This window comes from Pempheris klunzingeri, chromosome 6, assembly GCF_042242105.1.
Source record: "Pempheris klunzingeri isolate RE-2024b chromosome 6, fPemKlu1.hap1, whole genome shotgun sequence".
NCBI lineage: Eukaryota > Metazoa > Chordata > Actinopteri > Acropomatiformes > Pempheridae > Pempheris > Pempheris klunzingeri.
The window spans coordinates 29,003,881-29,016,380 of NC_092017.1; the positions used below are offsets into that span (position 1 = coordinate 29,003,881).

The 12,500-nt window shown below is 48.3% G+C and overlaps 1 protein-coding gene across 1 annotated transcript in view; it reads right to left on the minus strand.

The window, feature by feature from the left end:
• The window catches only part of LOC139203045 (ephrin-A2), a 43,483-nt gene that overhangs the window by 9,152 nt on the left and 21,831 nt on the right, over positions 1-12,500 (minus strand). The window lies entirely within an intron of this gene.

Consider the following 12,500-nt stretch of genomic DNA (forward strand, 5'->3'; position numbering starts at 1 on the left):
GAGAGTGTGTAAGTGTGAGTGTGAGAGTGTGTGAGAGTGTGAGAGAGTGTGAGAGTGTGAGAGTGTGAGAGTGAGAGAGTGTGTAAGTGTGAGTGTGTGTGAGAGTGTGAGAGAGTGTGAGAGTGTGTGAGAGTGTGAGTGTGAGAGTGTGTGAGAGTGAGAGAGTGTGTGAGTGTGTGAGTGTGAGAGTGTGTGAGTGTGAGAGTGTGTTAGTGTGAGTGTGTGAGTGTGAGAGAGTGTGTAAGTGTGAGTGTGAGAGTGTGAGAGAGTGTGAGAGTGAGAGAGTGTGTAAGTGTGAGTGTGAGAGTGTGTGAGAGTGTGAGAGTGTGAGAGTGTGAGAGTGAGAGAGTGTGTAAGTGTGAGTGTGAGAGTGTGTGAGAGTGTGAGAGTGTGTGAGAGTGTGTGAGTGTGAGAGTGTGAGAGTGTGAGAGTGTGTGAGTGAGTGTGTGTGTGTGTGTGTGAGAGTGTGTGAGTGTGAGAGTGTGTGAGAGTGTGAGAGAGTGTGAGAGTGTGAGAGTGAGAGAGTGTGTAAGTGTGAGTGTGAGAGTGTGTGAGAGTGTGAGAGTGTGTGAGAGTGTGAGAGAGTGTGAGTGTGTGAGTGTGAGAGTGTGTGAGAGTGTGTGAGAGTGTGAGAGTGTGAGAGAGTGTGAGAGTGTGAGAGAGTGTGAGAGAGTGTGAGAGTGAGAGAGTGAGAGAGTGTGTAAGTGTGAGTGTGAGAGTGTGAGAGTGTGTGAGTGTGAGAGTGTGTGAGAGTGTGAGAGTGTGTGTGAGTGTGAGAGTGTGTGAGAGTGTGAGAGTGTGTGAGAGTGAGAGAGTGTGTAAGTGTGAGTGTGAGAGTGTGTGAGAGTGTGAGAGTGTGTGAGTGTGAGAGTGTGTGAGAGTGTGTGAGTGTGTGTGAGTGTGAGAGTGTGTGAGAGTGTGAGAGTGTGAGAGTGTGTGAGTGTGTGAGAGTGTGAGAGTGTGAGAGAGTGTGAGAGAGTGTGAGAGTGAGAGAGTGAGAGAGTGTGTAAGTGTGAGTGTGAGAGTGTGTGAGAGTGTGAGAGTGTGTGAGTGTGAGAGTGTGTGAGAGTGTGAGAGTGTGTGTGAGTGTGAGAGTGTGTGTGAGTGTGAGAGAGTGTGAGAGTGAGAGAGTGTGTAAGTGTGAGTGTGAGAGTGTGTGAGAGTGTGAGAGTGTGTGTGAGTGTGAGAGAGTGTGAGAGTGAGAGAGTGTGTAAGTGTGAGTGTGAGAGTGTGTGAGAGTGAGAGTGTGTGAGAGTGTGAGAGTGTGTGAGTGTGTGAGAGTGTGTGTGAGTGTGAGAGAGTGTGAGAGTGAGAGAGTGTGTAAGTGTGAGTGTGAGAGTGTGAGAGTGTGTCCTCCCCCCTGTGGTTGTGGCTGTGATGAATGCAGCAGTGTGGTCAGACTCTCTCTCTGTCAGTGTGAGCAGGGCGAGCGAGGAGGCGTCTCGTTAGCACTTCAAAGCTTGTCAGGTGGGGGGGGGCAGGTTAAACTGGGGGGGGGGGGGGGGGGGGGGCAGGTTAAACTGGGGGGGGCAAACAGTGATGTCGGTGACCTTCAACAAGTTTGTCATCGACTCATCAGAGAGAAACTGCAGAGGATTCATCTTTTCATTCATCCTCCTCTTCTGTTCTGTTCTTCTCCTTCCTTCCTTCCCTCCCTCCCTCCCTCCCTCCTTCCTTCCCTCTTTCCTTCCTTCCTTCCTTCCTCTCAGTTTGTTTGTGTTCACTCGTCCACATCAGCACCAATCGGCTCCTTGTGGTCATCGCCGTGGGAACGCTGAACAGTGATGCAGAGGGGCAGTCAGCTGATGAAGAGGAGGAGGAAGTGATGTGTTTGGCTGCAGGTCCCAGGGGGGCGGGGACATGGCCTGTGTGTTTGATTGGCAGGCAGCTCCGGCCAATTGAGACGGACTAACGGAGCGGGACGTGGTCGCCGGGGCGACCAAGAGTGGAACTACCAGAGCTGTCAATCAAAGGGAGAGCATGGTGTGTGTGTGTGTGTCTGTCAGGACTGATTTTTGGAGCATGGCCTCCTCTCCCATGATGCACCTCTCCACCTGTCACAGTCCATCGATGTGCTGACACACACACACACACACACACACACACACACACACACACACACACACACACACAGACACACACACACAGACACACACACACACACAGTGTGACCTCTGTGGCTGCAGATCAGCTTTTTTCTGTTTCTCATTTTTTCTAAATGAATCAAACAGAAAGTTACTGATACAAGTAGATCACACACACACACACACACACACACACACACACACACACACACACACACACACACACAGCATAGCATGTTAGCATGTTAGCATGCTCCTGTTTAAGGGGACCTAAAATATAAAGTATAGCAGACAGAGGGCTCAGTCTGTCAGGTGTGTCCGGTGTTTCAGCTCAAACCCCCCCAAACCTGACGAGTACTGATTAATCCTCAGACCTGATGGTAATCGGTCCTGATCCAGAACCAGCTGAACCTGAACAGACCCAAACAGTCCCTCCGCCTGGACAAAGGCTCCAGTCTGTCAGTACAAACATGAGGAGACAGTGGGGGGGTGTCTGAGTTTACATGGGGGCCGAGCGGGGGTCCTGAGAGGCCACGGCTGTCCTTTATCGAGCCTGAACATTAATGATCGTCCTGCTAATTAAGACGGGCCACCTGCTGAGGGGGAGGAGCCTGAACAGGTGCACAGACGCTACAGTTCGTTTCAGTTCACCTAAACATGGTGACGACTCACTGGAGGTCAAAGGTGAAGACGGACGAGCAGGAGGGAGGTTAAAGGGCCACTCCCCTGTTTCTACCCATGATCCTCTCTGTCCACATCCTGGTGTGTGAGTGACTGGTAGGTAGTAAAAGTGTTGGAACTGGTCCAGTAGATCACCTCAGCCAGCAGACACCAAACGGGCTGCAATGGCTGCAACGTGATCCTTTGGGACAACTGCACCTGATCACAGTAGGTCCACTAAAAGAGCTTGTTTGATCCACTGACAGGCTCAGAGTGTTATTCTAAGTGTGTGACAGCATCATGGAAAGGATCCCTACAGAGAGAGACCTGGAAGATCCTTTTGGTTTAACCACAAACAGCCGGTCTTTCCCCACAGCTCCTGTGTTCTGTGAGCTAAAATGACTGTTTTTGTGAATGGAGTCTGGTGTGTGTGCAGAGAGCAAAATAACGTCTGTCTGTGGTTTGAAACACTTTTTCCACATATACAAACTGGAGGATGGACACATGCAGACACATCATACTAAGGAGAGCTTTGGAGTCTTGGAGGATCAGCTGCTGCAGAAACATGCAGAAGATCAGACTTGTTCATGGTACCAGCTGTGTGCAGAGAGACAGCAGCTCAGGTTTCATCCATCAGTCCTGCTGCTCACTAAATATGGGGGTGTGTGGGAGGGGGGGCTGCTGGGTAACTTAATGGAGATTACACACTCGTCCATTTGGGGAAGATTTAGCACCGAGTCCAAACAGGAAGTGGAGGACATCGACCAGCAGGACGGCCCAACTGCTCCTGTTTGATTCTCACCCACCTGCCCCAGAAAGGCGGCGGGGAGGGGGGGGGGGGTCAGCAGCATGGCCGTGACCAATCAATGGGCTGGGGTGGACAGAGGGAGGACGGTTACTGAGAGGACACACTGTTCCCACTGAGAGCCCCCCAGTCTGAATCCTACAGATACGGTGCATTCAGGTGGTGTCGGAATAATCAGAAAAATTCTGGGAAGACATGAACGCAGGATCGAAGAACAAGGAGATAAAACTGAGAAGAAATAAAAATACAAATCTAGAAACGTCCAAACTGAAGCAGAAACATGGCGGACAGGACAGAAGTCATGTGATGTGTTCGCTTGTTGCCGCAGAGCGACGGTTCAGTTTATCAGCATGAATGAAAGCAGCAGAGCCGAAACACAACACGTTTCCTCTGCAGCCGCCATGTTGTTTCCACATGACCACTTCAAAGAACGCACCGAAGGAGGAAGAACGACTACAGTGAATATCTGGAGTATTAATTTTCATTTGTTTCTGAAGGTGTAAAAGTTAAAAACCAACCTCAGAGCCACCAGACTCCATTGAAAAAAACAGCGATTTTACCTCCAACACTCAAACACTTACGTCAGACTGAGACTCTGACTTCAAGAGATAAGTTCTGGTTTTACAACCATCGTGTCTTCATCTCTTAAAACAGCAGTGTGGGGGTGTCGCACAAGTTAGGAGAATAAACTCATTTTGTTCATTTGATGTGGGATATGTTCGGTGCTGTACCTGAACGCATCCTGTGTGACACTGATGCTGAAGCTGCTTCCACCTACAGATGATCCTGAAATCCTTAAATGTGATAAACTGAGGCTGCGACCGTTATTATATGCTATTATTTCCCAGTAAAACAGGTGTGTGTGTTCTGTCAGGTAAAATAGCTGTTTTTGAGAATGGAGTCTGGTGGCTGTGACCCCTCTGGAAACACACACTCACATTACTGTCTATGAAACAAAGAGGAACACGCTGGCCTGACCGCGGCCATCGAGCTCAGAGTTCACCTCCACACATGTCTCATTAAAGGACGATTCAACCAGAACCCACGGCCCGCTTAACCCATAATGCACTGCTTCCTAAATAACTGTTTCATCACTAATAAATATCAGAAAATATTAAAAGTGCAAACAGAAATATTCCTGCTGAAGCAGAACATCATCTGACCTCTGACCCGTTTAGAGGCAACTTATCGTCCGGTGTTAAAGGTGGATCCTGTTTTAATGACTGATCAGTACAAATATCACTTCAAACACACCAGACTGCATTTTACTGTCGTCCTCCTGTTACACTCTGTAGTAACTCTGACTGATGGAGCAGCAGCTCTAAAATCCCTGTTTTAGTGAATGTAGTCTGGTGTGTGTGCTGTTTGTGGTTAAACCAAAAGGATCTTCCAGGTCTCTCTCTGTAGGGATCCTTTCTCTGTAGGGATCCTTTCCATGATGCTGTCACACACTTAGAATAACACTCTGATCCTGTTTGTGTTTCTGTCCATTAAACTATTATCTTATGTTATCTTATATTATATTATATATTATATTATATATTATATTATATATTATATTATATATTATCTTATCTCATATTATATTATATCATATTATTTGATATTATATTATTTGATGTTATCTTATATTATATCATATCATATTATATTATATTATATCATATTATATTATATCATATTATATTATATTATATTATATTATATTATATCATATTATATTATATTATATCATATTATATTATATCACATTATATTATATTATATTATATTATATTATATTATATCACATTATATTATATCACATTATATTATATTATATTATATTATATTATATTATATCATATTATATTATATTATATTATATTATATTATATTATATTATATTATATATTATTTGATATTATCTTATATTATATTATAAATAACTGTAACGGTTTCATTCCTCTGAAACAACCTGCCAGACTGAACCTTTTGGGTTTTTGCCCTCAACGTCCTCTTACTCAGTAGTTGTGGAGCTTTCAGCCGGAGCTGTAGTAGCTGTTGGAGGACGTCCATGTGGTTTGTGACCAGGAGGTTTCTGGTTTCTACGGAGGGCGTTAGTGCCGACACGAGGGGGGGATTTTTCGACATGTGAACTTTTCAGTGTCGACGCAAAAAAAAATAAAGTTTAAATAAAGTTTAATCTAAATGTGCCGACTGGAGGCTCCACTGTCTGCTGATGGTGGGTGGGGGGGGTAGTTAAAGGTCAGAGGTCAACAGTGTTTGATTTGTTGCCCTCTGGAGTGAAACCTGAGGCCTCGTGGCTCTGCACAGGCCGACTGAGCGCGTGCAAACCGGCGCCTTATTTTAGGAGTGGCGATGTGCCCCCCCCACCCCCCCAGACTCTGTTCTGGATTTCTGTGTTTTTACACTTTATGTGCTCAGCGACACCAACCACAGACTGACTTCAGTCCCAGAGGTCGGAGGTCGCAGCAGCTCACAGAGTCTGTTTGCTTTCAGCTCGGCGGGACAGTTCGGGGGGGGGGGGGGGGGGGGGGGCGGCATGGTCAGGACCGACTCGCCGTCTGTTTTTAAGTCCTCGTTTCGTTTAGCCGATTTTTTAAAAGCACCAAATTCAGTTTGTGAAATCTAAAAATAAAAAACCATAAAAATTGCTGCTTGTCGTCGCCGTGGTGATTAATTATTCTTATTATATTATTATTGGATGTAACAAACAAGCAGAGCGGCCAATAATGAGAATAATCCTTAATAAACTGATTCAATTCAAGTTCTGGGAATATTTTAGATTTGATGTTTAATTTTATTTCCTCTTAATTAAACTGAAACATTAAATTATTACATTTAGGACACGACGCAACATTTCAAAATAAAATCACATGAAAAGGAAAATAAAAGTGTGACGATTAAAGAAACATTTACTGTGAGCTCACACACACACACACACACACACACACACACACACGGTTATACATTACATTTAATTTTTAAGATTTAACCTCCTTAAAATATTTTCTAGATTTTAGAAGATTAAATTTCATATTTATTTTCTTTGAAAAATAAAATAAATGTAAAGATGTTTTTTTAAATGACGGAAGGTTTTTTTCTGGCGTGACGCCGTAATTATTTGAATCTAATATTAATACTTCATTAATATATAATACTATCAGTCTATTATTACTGGCTCATAATATAATTCACTTCAAATCCAAATCTTTAAAAAAACACATTTTGTTGAAATATTTGCACATTTTCATCGTTTTTAGAAATAAATGCTGCAACAATTCCAGGAAACATTAAAACAATGAAATGAGACAGAAGAAGTTCGTTCCAGCGTGTTTCTGCTCGTTTGGTTCTGAACCTGAAAATAGTTCTGGTTTTAAAATGTTATTTAGAGAGAAAAACAAACGCATCAAATCATCAGTCGGCCGGAGCTCAGAGCTCTGGACCATCGGGGGGGTACGGGGCGGGTCCGGAGGGTCGGGGGGGTGGATTAGTTCTGCTTGGTCAACCACCCCCCTCCGCACCCCCACACCCTTTTGTCCCGGCTGTCAGCGGCCGACACGCTCCACCAATCACACGCCGCCGTGGACAATAGCTGCCATCATTCCCAGAATTCCCTGAGAGGACGGAGGCCTTCCTCCCAAAGATCCTCTAGAGGGACGAACGCCCACTCTGGTTTGAGAGGAAGTCACCGACCGGCCTCCTTGGCGACGCCAAACCCCCCCCGTCCAAACTCCAAGACTTCTCCATGACTTTCCAGACTACAAAGATGAATTTCCACGACCACCGAACGAAACACGACATGAAAAACAAGGTCAGATTCCAGGTTTCATTTAACCGGCCAATCAGAGCGCAGCACAAACACCTGAAGAAGAAAATCACAGACGTTCCCCACAAACTTCCCCAGACGCTCCAGGACCCCCCAGGACAGCAGACACGTCACTTCCTGTTTGGTTTCAATTATTTACCAGACGTCCTGGGGGGGGGGGGCACTGAGGGGGGGGGGGCTCAATGAGACCTGAAGGAATCAGTCACTTATGAACGTCGGGTAACAATTTACCTCCTCAGAAACAGACGAACACTGCAGCAGGACGAAGAGGAGGAGGGGGATGAGGAGGAGGAGGTGGAGGACGAAGAGGAGGAAGAGGAGGAGGAGGATGAGGAGGAGGAGGAGGACGAAGAGGAGGAGGAGGATGAGGAGGAGGACGAAGAGGAGGAGGAGGACGAAGAGGAGGAGGAGGATGAGGAGGAGGAGGATGAGGATGAGGATGAGGAGGAGGAGGAGGATGAAGAGGAGGAGGAGGAGGAGGATGCTGCGATGCATTCAGGGACACAAAAACATCCCCTGGTGTGTGTGTGAACAGACCCATAGAGTCTCATAAAATCACTTCCTGTTCTTTGACCTATCGACAGCGTGGGGGGGGCCGTGGCAGACCTCCGCCCGCTCTTATCAGCACCGCGACACGGCCTGGATTACACGGCCCCAGTGGCTGCTGGGAGTTCTGCTAATCTGGATGCTCATTAATATTTCAGACAAATCCTGCCAGGAGACACGAGGACGCCGGCGGGACGGCAGCCGCTCGCTCCCAGCACCGCGTCCTGGTTGGACAGGAGCCACTGTTGTTGTGGTCTGGCCCTCTGACCGGCCAATCAGCTGCAGCGATTCCTCCACATCGCTCCAAAGGAGCTGCTGAGCCTGTCAGGCAGAGCGAAGGGGAGAACACCGACCTCACTGTGATGTCAGACTGACCTCCCTATGACCTCACTGTGACCTCACTGTGACCTCAGACTGACCTCTCTATGACCTCTCTATGACCTCACTGTGACCTCAGACTGACCTCTCTATGACCTCACTGTACAACAACCAACACGTAGAAACAAACGCCGTCCTCTGATCGATCTGCCGGTCTGCTGTTGCTAACCTCCCGTTAGCCCTGTGCTAACCTCCCGTTAGCCCTGTCCTAACCTCCCATTAGCCCTGTCCTCCCGTTAGCCCTGTGCTAACCTCCCGTTAGCCCTGTGCTAACCTCCCGTTAGCCCTGTCCTAACCTCCCGTTAGCCCTGTGCTAACTTCCCGTTAGCCCTGTCCTCCCGTTAGCCCTGTGCTAACCTCCCGTTAGCCCTGTCCTAACCTCCCGTTAGCCCTGTGCTAACTTCCCGTTAGCCCTGTCCTAACCTCCCGTTAGCCCTGTGCTAACCTCCCGTTAGCCCTGTCCTAACCTCCCGTTAGCCCTGTCCTAACCTCCCGTTAGCCCTGTGCTAACCTCCCGTTAGCCCTGTCCTAACCTCCCGTTAGCCCTGTGCTAACCTCCCGTTAGCCCTGTCCTAACCTCCCGTTAGCCCTGTCCTCCCGTTAGCCCTGTCCTAACCTCCCGTTCCTCCCGTTAGCCCTGTCCTCCCGTTAGCCCTGTCCTAACCTCCCGTTAGCCCTGTGCTAACCTGAATGGTGATAAAATGATTGAATCTTCCAGACGGTGAAACAAGTCGTTTCCTCTGATTTCCAGACGTCTCTTTCACAATAAGAGACGATGATGGATTATTCCAGATTAAAGTATCAGCAAGGATCAATAACCAGAAGCACTGATGTCAGATTATTCTTTGAAACTTTTACTGCAGCTACAGATCACCTGACCTCTGACCTCTCTGTTCCCTCATTCAGAAAACGAGCCGCGTGCCGATTGGCTGTGACTGCTTCCTGTTTCTGATCAGGTCACGAACATCACGACTCGTCTCTGTTTGATAAACTCTCACACAGGATTTAACGCTCCGATACGTCCGCCGCTCCGCCGCCTTAATCCAACAGGAAGTGGATGTCCATCCTGATTGGGCGGAGGAGGCGGGGCGTGACGGGGCTGCCGAGGCGTGGGGGGGGGGGTGCTTCACTTTCTGCAGGAAAATCTGATACATGAGGCAGCCGGGCACCAAATCCTCCACCGCCATTTTGACTAAATCTGGAAAATAGAGGGAGAGAGGAAGAGGAGGAGGAAGAGGAGGAGGAAGAGGAAGAGGAAGAGGAAGAGGAGGAGGAAGAGGAGGAGGAACAGGAAGAGGAAGAGGAGGAGGAACAGGAGGAGGAAGAGGAAGAGGAAGAGGAGGAGGAACAGGAACAGGAACAGGAACAGGAAGAGGAAGAGGAACAGGAGGAGGAACAGGAAGAGGAGGAGGAAGAGGAAGAGGAGGAGGAAGAGGAAGAGGAAGAGGAGGAGGAAGAGGAGGAGGAACAGGAAGAGGAAGAGGAGGAGGAACAGGAGGAGGAAGAGGAAGAGGAAGAGGAGGAGGAACAGGAACAGGAACAGGAACAGGAAGAGGAAGAGGAACAGGAGGAGGAACAGGAAGAGGAGGAGGAAGAGGAAGAGGAGGAGGAAGAGGAGGAGGAACAGGAGGAGGAGGAGGAACAGGAGGAGGAGGAGGAGGAAGAGGAGGAGGAAGAGGAAGAGGAAGAGGAAGAGGAGGAGGAAGAGGAGGAGGAACAGGAAGAGGAAGAGGAGGAGGAACAGGAGGAGGAAGAGGAAGAGGAAGAGGAGGAGGAACAGGAACAGGAACAGGAAGAGGAAGAGGAAGAGGAACAGGAGGAGGAACAGGAAGAGGAGGAGGAAGAGGAAGAGGAGGAGGAAGAGGAGGAGGAACAGGAGGAGGAGGAGGAACAGGAGGAGGAGGAGGAGGAGGAAGAGGAGGAGGAACAGGAACAGGAAGAGGAAGAGGAGGAGGAGGAGGAAGAGGAGGAGGAGGACGAAGAGGAGGAGGAACAGGAGGAGGAGGAGGAGGAGGAAGAGGAGGAGGAACAGGAGGAGGAACAGGAGGAGGAGGACGAAGAGGAGGAGGAACAGGAGGAGGAGGAGGAAGAGGAGGAGTCCTGTCCAGAGTTCTGACAAATTTCTGTAAAACTCTCAAATCTGCAGATTTGCTAGGCTACGAGTCAGCAGCTGTTTCTGTCACCGTGCTAACAGTTATCCTACCAGGATGAAAGTTAAAAGAACTCCTGTTTCTACCCATGATCCTCTCTGTCCACATCCTGGTGTGTGAGTGACTGGAAGGTAGTAAAAGTGTTGGAACTGGTCCAGTACTCTCACACTCTCTCACACACTCACACACTCTCACACTCACACACTCACTCACACACTCTCTCACACACACACACACACACACACACACACACACACACACACACTCACACACTCACACACTCACTCACACACTCACACACACACTCACACACTCACACACTCACTCACACACTCTCACACTCACACACTCACTCACACACTCACACACTCACTCACACACCACACACTCACACAACTCACTCACACACTCACACACACACTCACATCAGATATCACTCTCGACACTCACACACTCACTCACACACTCACACACTCACTACGATCACTCACTCACTCATCACACTCACTCACACACTCACTCACTCACTCACGATCGCTCACACACTCACACACTCACACACCACTCACTCACTAGCACAGCTCTACACCACTCACTCACTCACTCACACACTCACACACTCACTCTCACACACTCACACACCTCACAAACACACTCTCAAAACACTCACTCACGACACACACTCACACACTCACACACTCACACAGCACTCACTCACTCGCCTCACTCTCCACACACTCACCACTCACACACTCACTACACTCACTCACTCACACACTCACAACACTCACTCACTACACAAGCTCACACCTCACACACTCACACTCACTCACTCACACAACTCACCACTCACACACTCACTCACACACTCACTCACACTCTACACACTCACTCACTCACTCACACACTCACTCACACACTCACTCACTCACACACTCAGCTCTATAGCACTCACGTCACTTCACTCACTCTCTCACTCACACCTCACACACTCACACTATCACGAAATCACTCTCACACTCACTCACTACACTATCACTCACCACTCACACACTCACACACTCACGTAGCTCAGCACGACAACTCACTCACTACACTCACTCACACTCACACACACACTCACACTCACTCACACACTCTCACACTCACACACTCACACACACACTCACTACGTCACTCTCGACACACTCACTCACTCACTCACTCACGACTCACTCTCACACACTCACCACACTCTCGACACTCACACAGACACTCACTCACACACTCACACACTCACAACCACACTCACACTCACACTACACATCACACACACTCACACACACACACACACTCACACACTCATCACACGACACACTCTGATCTCAGACTCGATCACACTCTCACACTCTCACACACTCTCACACTCTCTCACACTCTCACATCTATAGAGATATCGAGATGATACTTCACTCGCACACACACTCTCACACTCACAGCTCACACTCCATCACTCTCGACTAAGCTCAAGACACTCTCACCACTCTCACACTCTCTCACACTCTCACGACTCTACACAGCTCTCTCGACACTCACTCCTCACTCTCACTACTCTCTCGACACTCTATCACAGCACTCTCACACTAGCTCTCACACGCTCACACTCACTACACTCTCACACTCTCTCACACTCTCACGACTCTAGACTCTACAATCTCAGCTCTAACACTACTCACACTCCACTCTCACACTCTCTCACACTCTCTCACACACACACACACACACTCTCACACTCACTCACACTCTCTCACACTCTCACACACTCACACTCACACACTCTCACACTCACTCACACTCTCACACACTCTCACACTCTCACACACTCACTCACACTCTCACACACTCTCACACTCTCACACACTCTCACACACTCACACTCTCACACTCTCTCACACTCTCTCACACACACACACACACACACTCTCACACTCTCACACACTCTCACACACTCACACTCTCACACTCTCTCACACACTCACTCACACTCTCACACTCTCACACACTCT